The sequence below is a fragment of the Staurois parvus genome, unplaced genomic scaffold (genome assembly GCF_062004578.1).
Source record: "Staurois parvus isolate SC_StPar_1 unplaced genomic scaffold, SC_StPar_1.0 ptg000090l, whole genome shotgun sequence".
Lineage (NCBI taxonomy): Eukaryota > Metazoa > Chordata > Amphibia > Anura > Ranidae > Staurois > Staurois parvus.
In genome coordinates, this window is record NW_028317886.1 from 16,130,307 (window position 1) to 16,149,425 (window position 19,119).

General features: G+C 43.1%; 1 protein-coding gene across 1 annotated transcript in view; it reads right to left on the bottom strand.

Moving 5' to 3' along the window:
• FHDC1 (FH2 domain containing 1) overlaps positions 1-14,072 on the bottom strand; it is an 85,381-nt gene extending 71,309 nt beyond the window's left edge. The window contains exon 1 of the mRNA XM_089670448.1: positions 13,912-14,072. The gene's annotated coding sequence lies outside the window, so the exon portion shown is untranslated. The remainder of the gene's footprint in view (positions 1-13,911) is intronic.
• Positions 14,073-19,119: the final 5,047 nt, after the last annotated feature.

Here is a 19,119-nt window from a genome sequence, read left to right on the forward strand (position 1 = left end):
TTGCTAAATGTTTTTTCCTCCCCAGAACCCTTGAAATATTAAGTTTATCAGTAGAACTGAATGTCCCAACCAATTATTGAAAAATTGAGGCTGCCCATGAAAATTCAAGCTTGAGTGGGTGCCAAAACCTCAGACTGCCAAAAATGTACTCTTACAGGTATATGACGTAATCAGATGGATCTAGCCATGACTTCCAAAGCTGGCTGGGGGCAACTGAAGAATGACCACACATGTTGGCAGAAGCAGTCATTACATGAATGGATATTCAGCCTCACTAATTTGTTATTCAAGCTCATTGCAACCTCTCAGGATATTACGGTTAAAACGTTTTCATTAACATGGTGCAAATGCTACATTACATTCCGACACTGATCACACCAGTGTATTGGTAAAATCGGCAGTACAGCATCTGAACTGGCACATCTATGGAGATGAGCACCACAAAATTTAGTCAGTTTATGTACAGGGGTTTGGCAAAAAAAAAAATGGAAACACTACAAGATTTGCAGGTGTGAAAGTAACAACATGTTTCACGTTGAAAGCAGGAGAGATGTAACAATCGTTTGCTTCCGCTGGGAGATGGGGCTTCCCACCTCTTATGCAGGCCATAGATGGTTCGTTTATCGGTCGATTTTGCGTCCGAAAGAATAATCGGCCAATTAATGGGGCACTGGCATCGGCAGATTTTCGCAGTTCCTCCTCATTTCGTTTATCGGTCATGCTGGAAAATTTGTGAAAAACGGACGATTGGTGGCAACATTGGTTTACAGGACGAGCGATGTTTCGTTTTTCGGACGAAAAATCAGCCCATAAACGAACCGTCTATGGCCTGCATAACCTAGGTGTCTCACTTTCGTCATTCACTGCATGTGCTGCTATTAACACGGAGTCATGTCAGAGCTTACTGAGCTTCAAAGAGGGCAAATTGTCGGTGCCCGCATAGCGGGTAACTGAAGCTGCCAATTTATTTGCCATGTTGCGAGGTACAGTATCAAAGGCTATGACGGTATATACAGTTTCCAGGAAAACATTGTTTGATAAGCATAAGCGTAGTCAAAATGGTCAACTGACAGAAAGAGACAAAAGGACATTGGGCAGGGTTGTGACCTGTAATAAAAAAACTGCAGCAAAAGTGACTGCAGAGCACAATCTCAGTCCTGTGAAGACTGAGATTGAGCTCTGCAGTCACATTTGCTGTAGTTACTTTCTTATTCTGAGTCACAATCCTGCACAATGTCCTTTTGTTGCTGACCATGTCAACCGTGCTGATGCTTATCAGACAATGTTTTTCCAACAACTGTATTTCACTATGGCAATCAGATGACTCATTCAAGCACATTTGAAGAAATATATAGCAGAGAACAAATATGTATAAAATGATAAAGGGCAGACTCAAACTTGAATCATTCGAACTTAAAATTGTAACATATTAACATACAAAACTAATTTGTATCCAATAGATACCTGCAAATCACACACAAGCCCCACAGTCTGTTAAAGTGTATTATTTTGATTTCTTGCACTATGCTAATATTTGAGTCTACTTTTGTTGCAGATATTCATTGCTGTTCATGTACCACGTTTCAGTATTGCACTTTCAGTTTATAGCACACCTGCATAATAAGTACAAGATAATTTTGGCAAGAGCCAAATTCAGACACCACCTTACCCTGGCCTTTGCTTGTCTATGCATGTAATCACTCTACATATTTAGAACTAGCTTCAAGCAGTGTTTAGGCCTTATTTTATAATACATTTGATTATATGATTACAGAACAGTATCCGTGGAGGCCACAGAGTTTTCATGAATAGTTAGGCAAGAACAGCTTTGGGCTGCAGACCTCAACAGTAGTAGTCACAACGGTTTGGATGAGGTCTCAGTCATTAATTTTACTGCGTGTTTTTACAAAATGAGAGCTAAGGAAGTCTCTCTGACTGGTATCACACCTAAACTCAGCTACAAGGAGCAGAGAATCTTGATACCTGGGCTAAAATGAGATTAGCAATGTAATAATGGCCTAGACAATATGCTAGTTTTTTCTCTATTTTTGAGAAAGCACTTAAAGCTGAACTCCAGTTACGGTTTCTGCTGTATAGTTACATTAGTCTAGCTTGGTACAATGCAAGTATACATGCCACATTCCACACCTGAGGGACCAATGTGGATTAGGAGAAAAAAAAAAAAAACATAACATGAAGTTCAAAAGGTACATGGGTATAAGAGTCTGAATCAAACACAACAGTATCTGTATGTATTTGTGCTTTCTGGTGTATTCAGGAAGAATATTGTATGTGATCTATTTGATGAGAAGTTTTTACTTATGAAGACAGTTTCCGTAGATTTAACAGAGACTCTGTGGTGGAATCCATTGTTAGCTGAGAGCACCTGAAAACTACTACCTAGTATAAAGCTAACCCATACCATGCACTCCAATTTTACATTACTACAATCAAATTAGGAACATGGATGATTGGTTTCTATAGGTAACCACATTTTACTCTTCTTTGTCTCATTAAACAAGCAAGAGTGGCCTACAGGAACCACAGTGACATACAGGAACCACAGTGGCCTAAAGGAACCACAGTGGCCTAAAGGAACCACAGTGACATACAGGAACCACAGTGGCCTAAAGAAATCAGAGTGGCCTAAGACTTATCCAGTTGGCAGGCTTTCTTCAAACTACACAACACAGGAACCAGTCTTGATTTTCTTCCCTTATTTAGCCACTGGTACAATGTGTCACTATTGGTGAAAATTGGTTCCCTTTTTCCATAAAACAGAAGGGATTATCATTCAGCTATGCAGAAAATTTTCCATTTACTGGACAATTCATGCAAATGCTAGTTCCTGTTACAAAGGCTCATTTGTTGCTTCAATGTTAACTTTGCAAATCGTCATAAGCAATGCTCACATCTGCGGTATTTTAAATCTGGCTTTGTGTGGCCATACAAAGATTGAGCAAAAATGTAGAAGAAAAATAGATGCAAATCCACTTAGGTTTCCTTTTTTCTTTATGAAGAGCCAGGAAGTGTAGCCTCTAGGAATTGCAGGTACACACTGAAAATAATCGATTGTTCAGGTTAAAAAAAAAAAAAAAGAAGAACAGTGAAACTTCTCATTCAGGCCCTAAAAGCCAATTATAACATCCTTCCTATAGATAAGAAACAAGTGCAGAGTCAGGGAGCGGACTGGAGAACAAACAATGGAAAAACCATCAAGACGACACTTCACCATGAATTGAAAACAAAGCTAAACCTTTAAAGCCTTGAGATTACAAATGGAATCCTGAGCAGAGAACAATGGCACAATCTCCTTCATAAGAGGAAATGAAAGAAATACACTGGGAAACAGAACAGACGCTAATAAAATAAAGCCACATATATTAAAGTTTTGGCCTGAGGGGTTCGGATATTTCAGCACATTTTATTATCTCCCTGCCCTCTTATAACCAACACCACAGAGTTAAATAAGCATGGGTTGCATAAGCTTGTTTGTCCTTAGAACATTATGAGCAGTATTACCTGGAGAGTAAGCAATGATAGAACGGTGGCATGTCATAGCTAGAAACCCTTCTGGGCACCTTTATAGGATCTCATGTTCATCACTAAGAAACTTTGCGAAAACTTTTAGCAGTTATGCAAGTAAAGAAAATATTGATATTGTACTAAAACTTGGTGTCCTGCAGGCCAAGGCCAAGCTTTTTTTTTTTTTCCTTAAATTTTGTAAGAATGGCCGTACAAATGTGATTCTATTGTGTACTGTTCAATACATTGATCACACTGATCAGTTTTTGATGTGCTTTTGATGCCATCCAGTTGACTTACAATGGAAAGTTCTTTGAAAAAATGCACCAAAGATGCAGCAAAGACATATCAGTGTGAAAGGGCCCTAAGAAATGTAACTCCTGTAATGAAATTCAAACAGAAACAGGTGTGCTCATACCAATTATTGAACAAAATGTTATATTCATTTTATCTCACAGAGAGGAAAGAAATTTCAGAAGATAAACTGATGCATCCAACAGATGAATGTTAGCAAAGGGTTCGGGGACTGGCTGACGTCATTACCTAAATTTAACAATGGTCATACTTGGTCAATGATGGGAATCTCCCAGCTGGCAGATGAATGGGGCCTTGTCTCTTGGAGTTCTCCATCAGGTCTGCCCTCCTGATGGCAGGGGGCAGATACAACATCGACTATTGCACTAGTCTAGTAGCTTTGGAATCTGTCCACTGTCAATCATAAAAGCAGACCGGATTAGGAACAAGCATCTCCATCAGGTTTGGCCCACCCAACAGTTGCTCACCACTGTGCCTGTATGAGTGACAGGCACAGCATCCAGGCAGGAGGCAATGCCGAATCAAAGCTACTGAGCTGTACAGAGGACGGAATGTCTGCTGTGGACACTTTGGCCCCATCATGTCTCTTTTGGCTGATTCATGTACCCGTTACCATGGATCAGTCACAAGTATGAACATTTGCCATGTGGAGGCATAACAACTCTAAAGAGTGTCTACTCTTTATACATTTTGGGGTTTGTGTTGTTACCCCACAATAAATGGACACATTAAAGGGAAAAAACCCTTCAAACAAGCACTAATAAGTACTACTCAGTCCACCCCACCTGTTACAGCAATGCTTTATGAAAGCTTCTTACCAAGTATACTTTGGGGCTCAGTGATTGGCTTTTTCAACAATTTCAAGGACCATAAAACCTCATCCAGCTCTCACTATCAAACTGTCAACCAGTCATCCTTGTGTTTACTATAGGAAGATAAAGGATTCATGAGCTGATCTGAAGTGGACAAACCCTTTAATCAAGTACAGGTGAACCTATTTAAGTGACAAGGTTAATATTTATCCAATGTTATCGCAGAGGAATACTTAGAATATAACCTGCTTGAGGCAGCCCAAGGAACCACTATGGAAACTATGGCACAGTTCATCATTACTCAGTCTTAATGCTGAACTCTGGGAAAACAAAGTTCTCTCCCTTTCCGTGGGCCTGCACTGCAAGGGTTAACTGCTCCTTTACATCCTGGGGGAGCAGGTACAGCAGGTTAACATATGTACTCCCCAGGCCACTATCTTTGCAGCTTAAAGGGGAGCTGGTAGGCAGAGGTGGTAAAAACCTGCCTTAACTACACGTATTTACCTCCCCCTAACAAGGCCTCAGACAAAATAGCCAATTCTCTATGGAGGTTTTAAAGAAGAATTTTTTCATTGCGATGTTTCCTTTACCTTGTACAGTTGTACTTCAAGATGCAGAACAGTAATGAGCACAGCAAGATTTTCCAAAGCATTTGCAAGGTTTTTAGTCATCTTCAAGAAGCTTTTGTTAAGGCTCATTCACATGGGTGTATTGATCTACATGCCTGTGCAAAGGGGCTGACTTCATCCACATGGGATACACAGGAGTTCTGTGCAGGCAGCCTGTTGAAATCAAGGACTGGCTGCCGAAAGCATGGACCTTCAAACTCATCTCTGATTGTGCATCTATGTGGATCCAAAGCATGGATTAGAACGCATATAATAGAAAGGTGGGGGTGACCCTTGTTTGATATAAGAAAGGTGGGGGTGACCCTCGGTGATATAAGAAAGGTGGGGTGACCCTCGGGTGATATAAGAAAGGTGGGGTGACCCTCGGGTGATATAAGAAAGGTGGGGTGACCCTCGGGTGATATAAGAAAGGTGGGGTGACCCTCCGGTGATATAAGAAAGGTGGTGGTGACCCTTGGGTGATATAAGAAAGTCCATTCTCACCATTTCTTTCACAAATGGATCAGAATAAAGTCTGTCTGTCCATGTGAATGAGCCTTTGAAGCCATGAAAGCATCCTTCAGCTCAGGTCTGGGACGCTTAAACACAGATTTATATTTGAGTGTTGACTGTCTCTTTAAATAAGTTACTAGCAGGGTTCAGCATGCTTCATCACTAATAGAGGGGCCTATTCAGAGGGGCAATTAGCTTCTCTGCCGCCCGACAAGCTTCACCCTGTGTACTCGCTGTGTGCAAAGAGCTGCAGACAGATTTGTACTGTGTACAAATCAATGGTCGATGCAGCCACTGTTCACATGCAAAAACATAGGACCAGTTTACTAGAACTGGTGCAGCTGTGTATGGTAGCCAATCAGCTTCTAACTTCAGTTTGTTCAATTAAGCTTTGGCAATAAAATCTGGAAGCTGATTGGTTTCTATGCAGAGCTGCACCAGATTTTGCACTCTCCAGTTTTAGTAAATGAAAGTGGTTGTAAACACTCAAGGTTTTTTTACCTTCATGAATTCTATGCATGAAAGTAAAAAAACCTTCTGTGTGCAGCATTCTCCCTAATACTCACCTATGTCCCCTCTCGATCCACCAATGTGCACCAGAGTCTAGGCTATCCCAGAATCCTCCTTCTCACTGGCTGAGACAGAAACAGGAGCCATTGGCTCCCACTGCTGTCAATCACAGCCAGTGAGCCAATGAGAAGAGAGAGGGAGCAGGGCTGAGCCATGGCTTCGTGTGTGAATGGTTTTTGCAGAAACGCAGTATAGTCCATTTAACATGATTTCCTATAGGACAGGTTCACATCTCCGCGTTTTCATCCGCTGCATTTTTTGGAAACGGTTAGGGGCTTTTTTGAATGCAAAATGTTACGTTTTTGGTTCTATAGACTTCAAAGGGAACGCTGCAAAAAAGCATGTATTGCGTTTTTGCTGTGTTTTAAATCTGCCTAGCAAAAAGAAAAAAAAATCTCCAAAGAAAACACATTAAAAACAAGGCAAAAACAAAAAAACGTAATGCAGAAACGCCTCAAACGCAACATGCATAGGTGTGAACCTAGACTGAGAATCACTTTATCTCCATTGTCTCTGAGCTTGTTCAATTAAGGTTTGCAAAAAAAACCTGGAAGTTGATTGGCTACCATGCACAGCTGCACCAGATTTTGCACTCTCCTTTGTGTTCCGGGATGGGGTTTCTGGCTGCAGCTAATCCTCCAGGAAGTATGAGGTCATAACACTGAGTGGCGATATGTCCAGATGCAGCGCTTAGCCGCATCTGTGCGCCGCAGCCTATCTGTCCTCATTTGCCCATCTGAATGAGGCCGAAGCATGTTGAAAGCCTGGTAGCAGCATGTTTAAACTGACAACCAGCACTCCCAAAAAGACGTATGCTTAACATCCTCATACAGGAACTACTGTCAAAGCTTGGAGCTTGCTGAAAGCTTTAGAAACATGATTTGTAAAAGCGTGCTGTACACATTGCTCTTTCACATTTTAAAATCCATATGTGCTGCAGCCCTTGGTGCCCCTCTGAAAAGCGATCTACAGGCTCTATGGAGGTGAGTGTCACCTGCTGAGCCCTGAAAAACTGCATGTGATTGTGGCACAGCCCCATTCATTTTATTAGGTCACATTCAGTACCGCCCACCTAACGTGACACATCGTTTCATTTTTGCTGCAACCACAAAAGCAAAGAATTGCAGTGTAAGTAAGTTTCTGAGAGACTGCATGCCCTTATTTTCCTGGGCGGTCAACCCTTGGCTCACCTGCCTGCTTTTACCGCCCATGTGAACAATCATTTAATGTAATCCTATAATTAGAAAAATACATTGACTGAGATTACTCATCTACTTCCAAAATTGCTAACTATCTGGCTGTTTTGCTGCCCAACTGGCACTAAATATTTGAGTAGCTGACCTGGATCAAATATTCAGATCCGGAATGTTGGAGAAAATTAACCCCCCAGTCACATCAAAGCCGATTTTGAAATGAAATCATGTGACTTACAGTGAAGTCGCACAATTTCAAAATCGGGTGACCAGCCAATTTCATTGTGATTTGAAAGACATCGGACACAGATGTCTATGCAAATCGCATCAGAAATAGTACGTGTACTACTTTAGAAATCGGTGCGGTTCTGACCAAGTCGGATATGACCGCTCGAATAGCGGACAATAATCACATGCCAAGTCGCACCCGATGTGACCGGGGGCTAAGGGCCCGCTCACACTACATGCATTTCAGTTGCTTTTTTTCTGCATCCAAAATGTCAATGTCAAAGTTCACATCAGTGCTTGAAGTTCCAGTTTGTTTCGGTTGCAGAAAAAAAAAAAAAAGTAGAACAGGCTGCATTTTTACTGCACAGAACTGTACTGGAATGCGGGAAAACGCATAAAAAAAAGCACAGGACTCTATGTAAATTGAAGAAAAAGAGGGGAAAAAATTAACCAAAATGCATCAAAAATGCACAGGAATGCATCGAAAAAAGTGTAAAAAACGCACATGCAGAAACGCATCTGGACTGCGTTTCTATGGTGTGAACCGGCCCCAAGTCCTCGTTCACACCAGTGTGCAGAGACGTGACTTTTTCTGCACACATTCTGCAAGGGCACAAAGAAAATCATTGTTCTCTATGTGTCCTGTTCACGCCACAACACGGGTATCACGTTCGGATTTTTTCTGCGCAGGAATCTGCAATGCGCATGAAAACTGATGTCTCCGCAAATGAAATGTGTGCATTTTATCCATCAGTTCTTCTGCACATACGGTATGAACAAGGCCTATGACAACCTGATCTGCATACTTGCTCAGGGTCTGAGCATTAAAGAAAGAGTGGTAATGACAGCCAGGCACCAAGCATTTTCAGGAAAAGTAACTAATGGCAGTTTTGCCATGACAGGGTTCCTTTAATAGCTATTTTGCATGTGACAGCAGCAGGAAAAGGAGGCAGAGGGCTCAGCTCCAGACAGGTGAGCCGCCAAGCCCCATGTAAAACAGCTGGGCTAATAGCCATGTGTATGGGTCAGCTTGTGTGTGAAGGTGAATGTGCGTGTGAAAGGCTTTCCCTGAGCACAAACAATGACAATGCAGATGAAAATAACACATACCTGATAGAAAAGCCCACTCACTGTGACTGCACACAGATACCACCATGTGCCTGCTTTATATCTATACCCAAGTATAAACAATAGACAGGGAATAAAAACACAGCATTCCTGCCTGAAGAATTCAGCTTTAAACACCTAGATGGATAGATAGTTGCCAGCGTTCGCCTGGCTTTACCTCTATTTATTTTTCTCATACGATTTAAAGGCTGAATAGTTCTCCATGCCACACAATGCCAGGATCCAGCATTCAAATAATCCCTATGTAAAGGCTAAACGTCACAGGCAGGACGCGCGTTTCCCTTTCCTAGCTCGCACATTTGCCTAGTAATGTTAAGCCCGAAGAGGTAACTCCATCTGTCTGAGCAATGTGACACTGGAAGGAAGAGCAGTCAAGTCATGCCGTATGCAACTAATACTTATTTCCGTAGTGTCCTCTTATTATAGGTGATGGTCATACGGAATCCGCTGAGCCGCCTCATTTAATAAGACGGTGTCAAGTGCAATCCATACCAGGCAGATCCCAGGACTCGCACGACACCTTCATTAGGACTGACAACTAGAAATTAAAGCTCTTTTCATGTCATGATTGCACTTCACGCCTCCATTATAAAAGAAATAACAAAAATAGGTTGAATAGTAAGACTGATGTCAGCCGAGTGATTCTGAACGCCAGAGGCGGGGTCTGCGAAGACCCCGCCTGTCCATCCCTGTGGAATCACTCTAGACAGATGCCATTCTGTTGTTGGACAGAACCTAAGAATAATCGGACGATTTTTGCTCTTTTAGTGGGGCAATGGAACTGACCGATTTTCGTGGTTCCTCCCCATTTCTTTTACCAGACATTTTGGAAAATTCATGAAAAACTACCGATTTTCGAAATCATTGGTGACACCATCGAATTACAGAATGAACAATGTTTCGATTTTCAAAAAAATCGTTCGGAATTCAACCCATGTATGGCCTGCTTAACCTCATGGCGCCGGAGCCTCCCAGCCCTTTAAGAGTTTCATAAGCCGGGAGGCGGGCGGAGTTTTAGGGTCATGTGACTGCCTTCATTCGCCGTCATGGTGGTCACATGATAGGAAAAGGTCCCAATTGCAAGGGGAGATCGGGACCTTTCCGTGAGTCACGGTCATATATGCTGGGAGCGTGCTCTTAGCACATATGTATTTTCTAATGGAATGCAAATATGCGGTCGCTCAGTGTCAAGGCCCAAACGCCAAAAGGTCACATATTTGTGTGCGCTTGGCGTCAAGGGGTTAAGCCTACTAGCGATCCTTCCTTTTGCTGCTGGCAATTTTGACAAATCACTAGTGGCAGAGGTGCACATCTGACATCAACCTAGATCAGAGTTTGTCAATTTATAGGCTAAAGCAGCCTCAAATGCCTCACCAAAGTGCCACATGTAATGTTCAATATTTGTAATGCTTGGAAGGACTGTCAGAAACTGTAAACCGGAGCCTCCGCTCACACCTATGCAGTTTGCTTTTTGTCTGTTTTGCCGTGCTTTTCGCAGCTCGTTTTGTGTTTTGAACGCGTTTTTGTTCAGCTTTTTTTTTTTTTTAAGTGGAATTATTTTTTTCACCTAGCAGAATTAAAATGCAAAATGTGGCAAAAACACGCTACCGTGCATTTTGTCAGATTCTCCATTGAACTCTATTGTAGCAAAAACACTGCTTTTTGCTTTTAAAAAAGTCCCCCAACCCTTTCCAAAAATGCAGCAGCTCAAAAAAAGCATAAACATGAATATGTCCCATAGGAAACCATGTTAAATGGACTTATAAAGAAGTATACAGGCGAGCGCTAATGAACTAAATAAAAACGTATATAAAAGCAGCTAGCACTTATGGTATAGGTAACAATCCCAATCAGTATAAACATAAAAGAAGTGCAGCGCTGCACTTCTTTTACGTTTATGTTAAATTGACTGTAGTGCATTTCTGCAAAAAAACGCATAGGTGTGAACAGAGCCTAATGGCGGGAATGAGGCTCAGAGAGTGCAGACGTGATACTTTTTTGGCTGGGGATATGCCGCGGAAGACAAAAAAAAACTGGGAACATATTACATGAGGGTAGTAGAGATCAAAGCTATTACTAATCAATGTCCCGAATACAATCTGCTGAGCTCCAAGGGCCACACATCGCATACCACAGGGCCACAGGTTGGGCACCAGGGGCCTACATACTCAAATTCTGAACATCCCATAGACAACTATGGATATTTATGGGCAGCACAGTCAAGCTGGTCATATACTGTACATGGATGATTCTTCAGTGCAGGCCATTGCATTCTGACAGCTGGCTCCCATGGCCGTCAGAAAATCCCAACAGTAGCTGCATCTGATTGGATGCAGAAGCTGTTTGGCAAATTTCTGCTGGCTACTTCAAAGGGCATTGGGCAGGAGGATACTAACAGGGCCATTTTTGCCAGTTCATCAAGAACTATCTGTAATTTGCTCAGGTGTGTGGCCAGTTTAAGGCTGCATTCATATTTGAGTGACTTGTAGCTCGAAACTCCAAAAATGCTCAAACTTAAAAAAATCAATTGTTCTCTATGGTGCCTGTTTGTGCGATCAGGTGTGAACAGGCACCATAGCGAACAATTGATTTTTTTTTTTTTTAAGTTTGAGCTTTTTTGGAGCTTCGAGCTTCAAGCTACAAAACGCTCAAGTGTGAATGCAGCCTCAGTGGTGAGAACTTCTGCCTTGCAGCAGCAGGGTTCTCGGTTCAAATCCTGGTCAGGGCACTATCTGCATGGAGTTTGCATGTTCTGCCTGTGGGTTTTCTCCAGGTACCCAGTTTCCTCCCACACTTCAGACATGCCGGAAGGTTAACTAGCTCCTAAGGTCTGGTTCACACCAATGCGTTTTTAGTGCTTTTTGCAGAAACGCACTACAGTCCATTTAACATGGTTTCCTATAGGACACGTTCACATTTCTGCTTTTTTGAGCCGCTGTGTTTTTGGAAAGGGTCAGGGACTTTTTAAACAGAAAAAGCAGCGTTTTTTGCTATAATAGAGCTCATTGGAGATGCTGCTGATACGCATGGTAGTGCTAAAAATGACTACATCTACAACTCATGATATGTTAGTGTGATGGTTAGTAGGAAGAATGCTCCTTCTAGCTCTGATCGTTGGCAAGAATGACCCCCTTAGAGATAGCTAAAAGGATCAATGGTGTCAGTGGGAAGTTGTCTGAAAGGCAGACATTGCTCAAGGAACCCCCAGCAACCTCTGGAGCAACCCTAGGCTTCCAAAGAGCTCTGGTGGAGAAACCTGTCCTACAACCCTTCTAGCTGTGTGCCATGGCAGACAAGCCCCAGTCATAGTATCCACAACCAGATACTTAAGCCGGCCATACACGGGTCGAATTCCGAAAGAATTTTCTTTAGAAAATTTTTTTCTAAGACTGTTCGTTCGAATTTGGCACCATCAGTGGGTCATAAAACAGGCAATTTTCATGGGACCACCGAATCGAGCAATCCAGCATGCTGGAAATTTGAAAAATGAACAAATTTCGAATCAATGATGGGAGCATCGTGTGAGAAATATAAACGAAAAAATAAATTAACATGAGCTGTGACCTGGAAAGAAAAGAAAATTCTTGGACACGAAAATTCTTTTCTGTAGCAACATGAGGTGAAATTGAAGGCTTGGTTGGTTGCATTTAGAAATCAATGGTGGCACCATCAGATTGCAAAACACATACATTTCCGATTTTCTAAAGAAAATTTGTTTGGAATTCGACCCATGTATGGCCTGCATTAGAGTAAGGGAGGATTAGAACCCCTGTCAGAGTTTTCTGCTGTCCACAACCAAAACAGAAAGCGAGTGGAGAACCCTGGTTGTCACAGAACTAGTGTCCCCTCTATTCCTCTTCTGGGGACAACATGACATTTGGAATCTTCCTTCACTCTGGGTGATAATGGTAAACAGAACAAACAGAGAGGGTGAATCTCCCTAACAGGCAGCAACAAAAACTGACAGGGGTTCTAATCTACTTCCACTCCATCCAATAGTAAACAAAACGGTTACACTGGTACAACTTGTCATAGTGATAGATTCAAATCGCATGACAAGTCGCACCCTATTGTCTGTAATGGAAGCGGTCATATAGGTGCCATTCCGACTCCTTCAGATTTTGAAACTACTTTGTGCACTACTTTTTGCAAGTTCACGTGTGACTTGCATAGACATCTGTGCATGAAGTCGCATGATTTCTAGGTTGGATTTAGGTGATTGGAGCTCTATTTCTGCTCTTCTAACACCCAAGACCTGTCACCTATGCTGTCCTGATGAAGGTGGTCAGGCAGCCCTGAGTGATGGGTGTGCGGGGAGGATATGAATGTAGGGGGGTGATGGATATGGGGGGTGGTTGATGAATGTAGGGGGGGGTGATGAATGTAGGGGTGGTGGATGAATGTGGGTAGGGGCGGTTGATGAATGTTGGGGGGGTGCTGAATGTAGGGGTGTGATGGATGGTAGGGGGGTGGATGAATGTGGGGGTGCGGTGGATGAATGTTGGGGGGGGGGTTATGAATGTAGTGGTGTGATGGATGGTGGGGGGTTGATGGATGGTGGGGGGCAATGAATGTAGGGGGGTGAATGTGGGGGGTTGATGAATGCAGAATGCAGGGGTGGTGATGTCACCCTCCCCAGGTCCTGTACAATGAGATCCTTAGAAGTCTCCTGGGTGGCGGTGATCGCCCGGCCTCCCTCCCCCTACAAGGAAGGCTGGGAGAGGACACAGGCTGGGGGATGAATAGGAACCATGGCTCGGGGTCACTCACATCTCCGATCAATCACTGACAGCCCACCCACCAGCCGATCACACTACACACAGCCCAGTCCTATCGGGACATCTCCAATCCATCACAGCGAGCGATGATACATTGTGACCCCATCCTCCTCTCCTACAATCCATCCTAGACCATGTAGGATCCTGTAATGTATGGAGATGAGGGATCGCAGGAGGTCATCACAAGTCTCTCCATCGCTCATCTCACCCCGGGGCTCATCACCAATGACAGTCCGCTCACCTGCTCACACTCGTCATGTCCGTGTACGGCAGCTACGTCCTCCGGATGAGTGATGGCAATTCCCGGGCAGAGCAGCCCAAGCCTCGTCCGTCTCCAGGGAGCCGCTCCTCTACCAATGCTCGCACACTGCCACTGTGTACTATCTGATCAGCAGCACTCAGCGCACGGGAGCCCGCACATGCGCAGAAATCGGAGGAGGAGGTACCGGCCAGGTACCTGGAGATGAAAAGAGGAGGTGTGGCCGGCCAGGTACCCAGGGCAGAGATGACAGGAGGCGTGGCCGGCCAACTACATAGCAATGGAAGGAGGGGGCGTGTCCGGCCAGGTACTCAGCACAGAGATGACAGAGGGCGTGTCCAGCCAGGTACTCAGCGCAGAGATGACAGGGGGCGTGTCCGGCCAGGTACCTTCCCCGAAGGTCGGTGACTGTGCGGCAGTCTGAGTACCATCCCTCCTTGTGAGGCCCGTTTGATGAGCCCCGCTGTATGTTTATTGTGTGTTCCGTTCACACAGATTTAACCACTTGTGCCCCAGGCCAATTCAGCCATTTCTCTCCTGCATGGAAAAAATCTGCATTATTTTTTGCTAAAAAATGTATTTATTTCTTTCAGGTACTTATATAGAACCGTCAATTTATGCAGCACTTTACATATATATTGTACATTCACATCAGTCCCTAACCCTCCAGGGGTGTACAATCTAAAGTCCCTAACTTACATTCATACATACACATACTAGAGCTAATTTAGACAGGATCCAATTAACCTACCAGTATATCTTTGTAGTGTGGGAGGAAACTGGAGTACCCGGAGGAAACCCACACAGGCACAGGGAGAGCATGGAAACTCCAGGCAGCTGCTGCCGGGGTTGGGATTACTTAAAACCCCAAAATGTTATATATTTTTGTTAACGCAGAGGCCCTAGAGAATAAAATGGTTGGGGTTTCAATTTTATTTTAGGTCGCAGTAGTTTTTGAAATGCAATTTCTTTGGAAAAAATACACTTTCATGAATTTTAGTGCACACAAACACAAGATATTACCCAATTTTTAGTAAAATGTAAAAGATGATGTTACGCTGAGTAAATAGATACCCTACATGTCATGCTTTAAAATTGTGCACACCCGTGGAACAGCGACAAACTACAATATATGACATTTTCCATAGGCGACGCTTTAAAAGCCTTTACTGGTTACCACTTTATTAACACAGGAGGTCCGGCGCTAGAATTATTGCTCTCTGATGTTTGCGGTGATAAAACACACGTGTAGTGCGATCGTTGTTTACATATGCACATGGGACCAACACATGCGTTTACCTTGGGGCACAAGCACAGAGGGATGGAGGCACTTTAAACATTTTTTTAAATTTTATTATTTATTTAATGTATTTTTTTTCTTTTACACTGTACCTATACTTTTTTATCACTTGTATTGCTAGCAGAAGGGATGGGCAACATGTCCTGTGATAGCATGGGCCATGACAAGTGCTCTTTATGGAGTAATCTGGACTATGAGACCCCAGATCTCTCCTCTGGCCTCCAAAGCAGCAGATACAACTGAGATTGGTTTGATGTACTACTACACGAGCCAGCAATAGGTTGTATATGAAGAAACTTCCACTTCCACCACCTGTAAAAGTAATTCAGTGGCCCTTAAGCCATTTGGGTTACTTTTACGAGATGCAGAATCGCTGGCTTTAAAAATGATATCTGCTGCAGCGATGACTGAGAAATTACCCTTCCAATCCAGCGAGGTTCCAGTACATTGCTGGTCATCAAGTGGTTAAAAATGATATTTCTTGCCTTTGTGGGGTTTTTTTGTTTGAGCAGCGTATATACCCAAGACTCTATAGGTGGCTTGTATTGTTCAGAATACTTTGCAATGTGCAGTTAGGGGCAGACTGAGGGACAAGTGCTTTTTTTCCAGTGCACAGCTTTATTAACCCCTTAGTGGCAGAGGGTAAAATAAAACGCCTGAACACAATTTTGCAACTTTTACATTTGTTAGTAAAGCTGTACAGATAATTACAACTACTTGTATCCAGGTGGGTTATACCATTTTTTTCAGGACAAATTGGGCTTTCATTCAGATGGACTCATTTTTTTTCTTTAGTAACAAAGGAAAACTGTACCAAAAAAGAAAAACATTTTTTTTTAAATAGTAAGCTTTGAGAAAGGCTGTGACCAAAACGTACCAGTTTCATGTATTTTATAATAAAGATATTATGATGAAGAAATTAGATGCCGGCTATATTGCTACATATTTTTTTTAATATACCTTTATATTTTTTGTGATTACCATAACTTATCGCCAAAGAACGTCCCAAACTAAATTCTCTTGCTCCTGACGATCACAGTGATGTATATAGCTATTTTTTTTCTTTATTTTTAAAAATTGTATTTTTTACACACTTTTGTTTTTTTTTACATTTTTCTCCCTATTCGGAGAAGAGAAAAAAACACATGGGTGGGTTGCACAGTGGCTGATCACTGTGATAGCCAATTAGAGGCTATCACAGAGATCAGCTGATTGGGAACTGGTAGTTTCAATTCCCAGTTGTTAGTACAAGACCTGGGGCTCTCACCGGGAGTCCGGTCTCTGTGCTGCAAGCGCATTGTGTGACAGGCTTCTCTCTGAAACACAAACGAGAGTCTCTTTTTTGTTCTTCTTCCACTAGAACCTCTACCTACACTAGGCACTCTGTCCCTGTCCAGTGGGGTCTCTGTCTCTGCCTTAGCCACTCCACCAAATGCATGCCAACCGAAGAGGGACAGTGCTATTTATTAGCACTGCCCACAGCAAAGATGGCCAGAGAGGTCAACCAAGGTAGTAGAGTCCAATCGGACAGCTGTTTTCCTGAGGACACCCACAAAGCCCTCATGAGTTTCCCTTGCCCTCAGCTCTCTTGATGCATCGCGACTGACGAACAGCACCACTTATGCAGGGAGGCCAAACTACACCTGCCTACATACTCTCACCCCACTATTCTATCTACCCTATGGAAGGAAAGAAGTCTGTACCTACCTACTTTGAAGCTGCTTTGGTCCAATCCCATGATCAGGTCCCAGCACCAACTTCAGTGTAGAGGAAGGAAAGCCGACAATGGACTTAGTAAGCCTATGGATGACGTCATTGCCCAGGCTATGCAGCCATTGTCGTGATCTCTCCTCTTCAATGAAGCCAGGGCTGAGACCCAATCATGTGACCGGACCGGAGTGACTTCAGAATAGGAAAGTATAGACATCTCTTCTTTTGTGGGTAGATAGAACTGTCCTAAAATGGGATTAGGAGTAGATTTAGGCTTAGTTAGAATTTGACTGGAATTCCACTTTAAGTATGTGTTTGCCCATACATATGGACTATACAATGCAGGGGAATGTTTTAATTGTTAAATAGAATACACATATGTAAAAAGCTGTATCATGTTAACATACAATGTACCACCCAAGTCTTGAGATCTTTACATTTTTGTTAGACCAAACAGTGTGCACATCTAGTTTATAACTAATAATGCAATCTGCCAGCACAGCACAGACAGGGTTAATTTTTGTAAACAATAAAGTCCAAAAAGAAACAATCCACCTTTCCAGTGGCCCCCCCTGCACTGCACGCATTGCATGCTTGTTTAGTCTAGGGGCAGATTATTTAGTAAAGTACTCCTCAAGCCAGGCTCCCTCCAACAATGCAACCATTCTGCCGCAGCTGCTCTGTAAACTGCTACCAGCTCTGGTCTCACTCCAGCCTACTCCACATACATTACAGCAAGGTTTCTCAACCAGGGTTCCATGGAACCCTAGAGTTCCTTCAGAAGTCACTAGAGGTTCCTTGAGCAATGCCTAACTTCTGCCTCTTAGGTTCCCACTGACATCATTGATTTGTTTAGCTATCTATAAGGGGGACATTCTTCCCAGTGTTCGCAGGTGTAAGGAGCATTCTTCCCACTGACCATCACACTAATGGTCCATGAGTTGTAGATATAGTCATTTTTAGCAGGGGTTCCCTCAGACTGGAAGGTTATTTCACGGGTTTCCCCAATGCTGAAAAGGTTGAGAAAGGCTGCATTACAGGGTTAATGTCCATGTGTGGTAGTGATGACTCTGACCATAGACCAATGTTTTGGATTTAAGTGATCGGACCAGTTCTGCAATCCTCTATTCATAATGAAGATTTAACCCTTGCATATTTAACCCTGGGGGGGGCACTGCAAGGGTGGACTTTTTTCATATTCATGGAGTTGGGCTTTAACTCCCCAGCCTCCTCCTTAAAGCCCAATTCCAGGAAACCTAAAAACCGTCCCTTGTAGTGGGTCAGCACCCACACTGTAAAGCCCAGCACACGCGATCAGAAAATCGTATAATAAATTCCGCTTTCAAAGCAATCGTGCGATAATCTGATTGATAAATTCCGCTTTCAAAGCGATCATATGATAATCGGATTGTTAGTACACAGCATTCATCCAAACTTCTTTGAAGGGACAAGCATGAAAAATTTCTCGTACGATACCAGATTGTATGCTTTTTGTTTAATTGGTACAGTTTTAATCTGAAAATACAATACAAATACATTACATCACTTCCGAATTTTTATTCTGTTGTATGAGAATTTTCGTAACTTTATTAACCTCTTCACTTTTGATATGAAACTGGCATGCAAAAAAAAAAATGAACGACCATTCGTCCGATATTCTCATCCTTTGCACAGGGCTTATGTCTTAAGTGTGCATTCCTGTCTTGGGGATGGTAAAAGCATCCTGAACCTCTGCTTTACCTGGCAGACTGCACTCCCCCGGTAGTGGACTATTCGGGTCCTTTCACACGGGGTGGACCTGTTTAGCGAGTCCGCTTGCTCAGTGGGGGATCTCTCTGCTGATCTTTGCTGAGCAAGTGGATGACAGCTCTGTGTCTGCTCTGCTGCTGCAGAGAAGACACAGAGCTGCTTGCTCTTCTCTATGGGCAGTCAGATGAAAACGGACCACCTGTCTGTTTTCATCCGACCGGATCTGATGGATGGAAGGGGAATTGGATCCCCATCCATCCCCTTTTGGCAGATCAGATCAGATATTGGCGGGTGTACATGTCCGTTTACACCCGTCGCTCCATAGTGGTGAATGGAGGTTCTGATCGAGTCCACCTGAAAAACGGGCAGGCAGACCCAATCGGAATGTCCGTGTGAAAGAGCCCTCACTCTGCATCCTCACATCTAATACA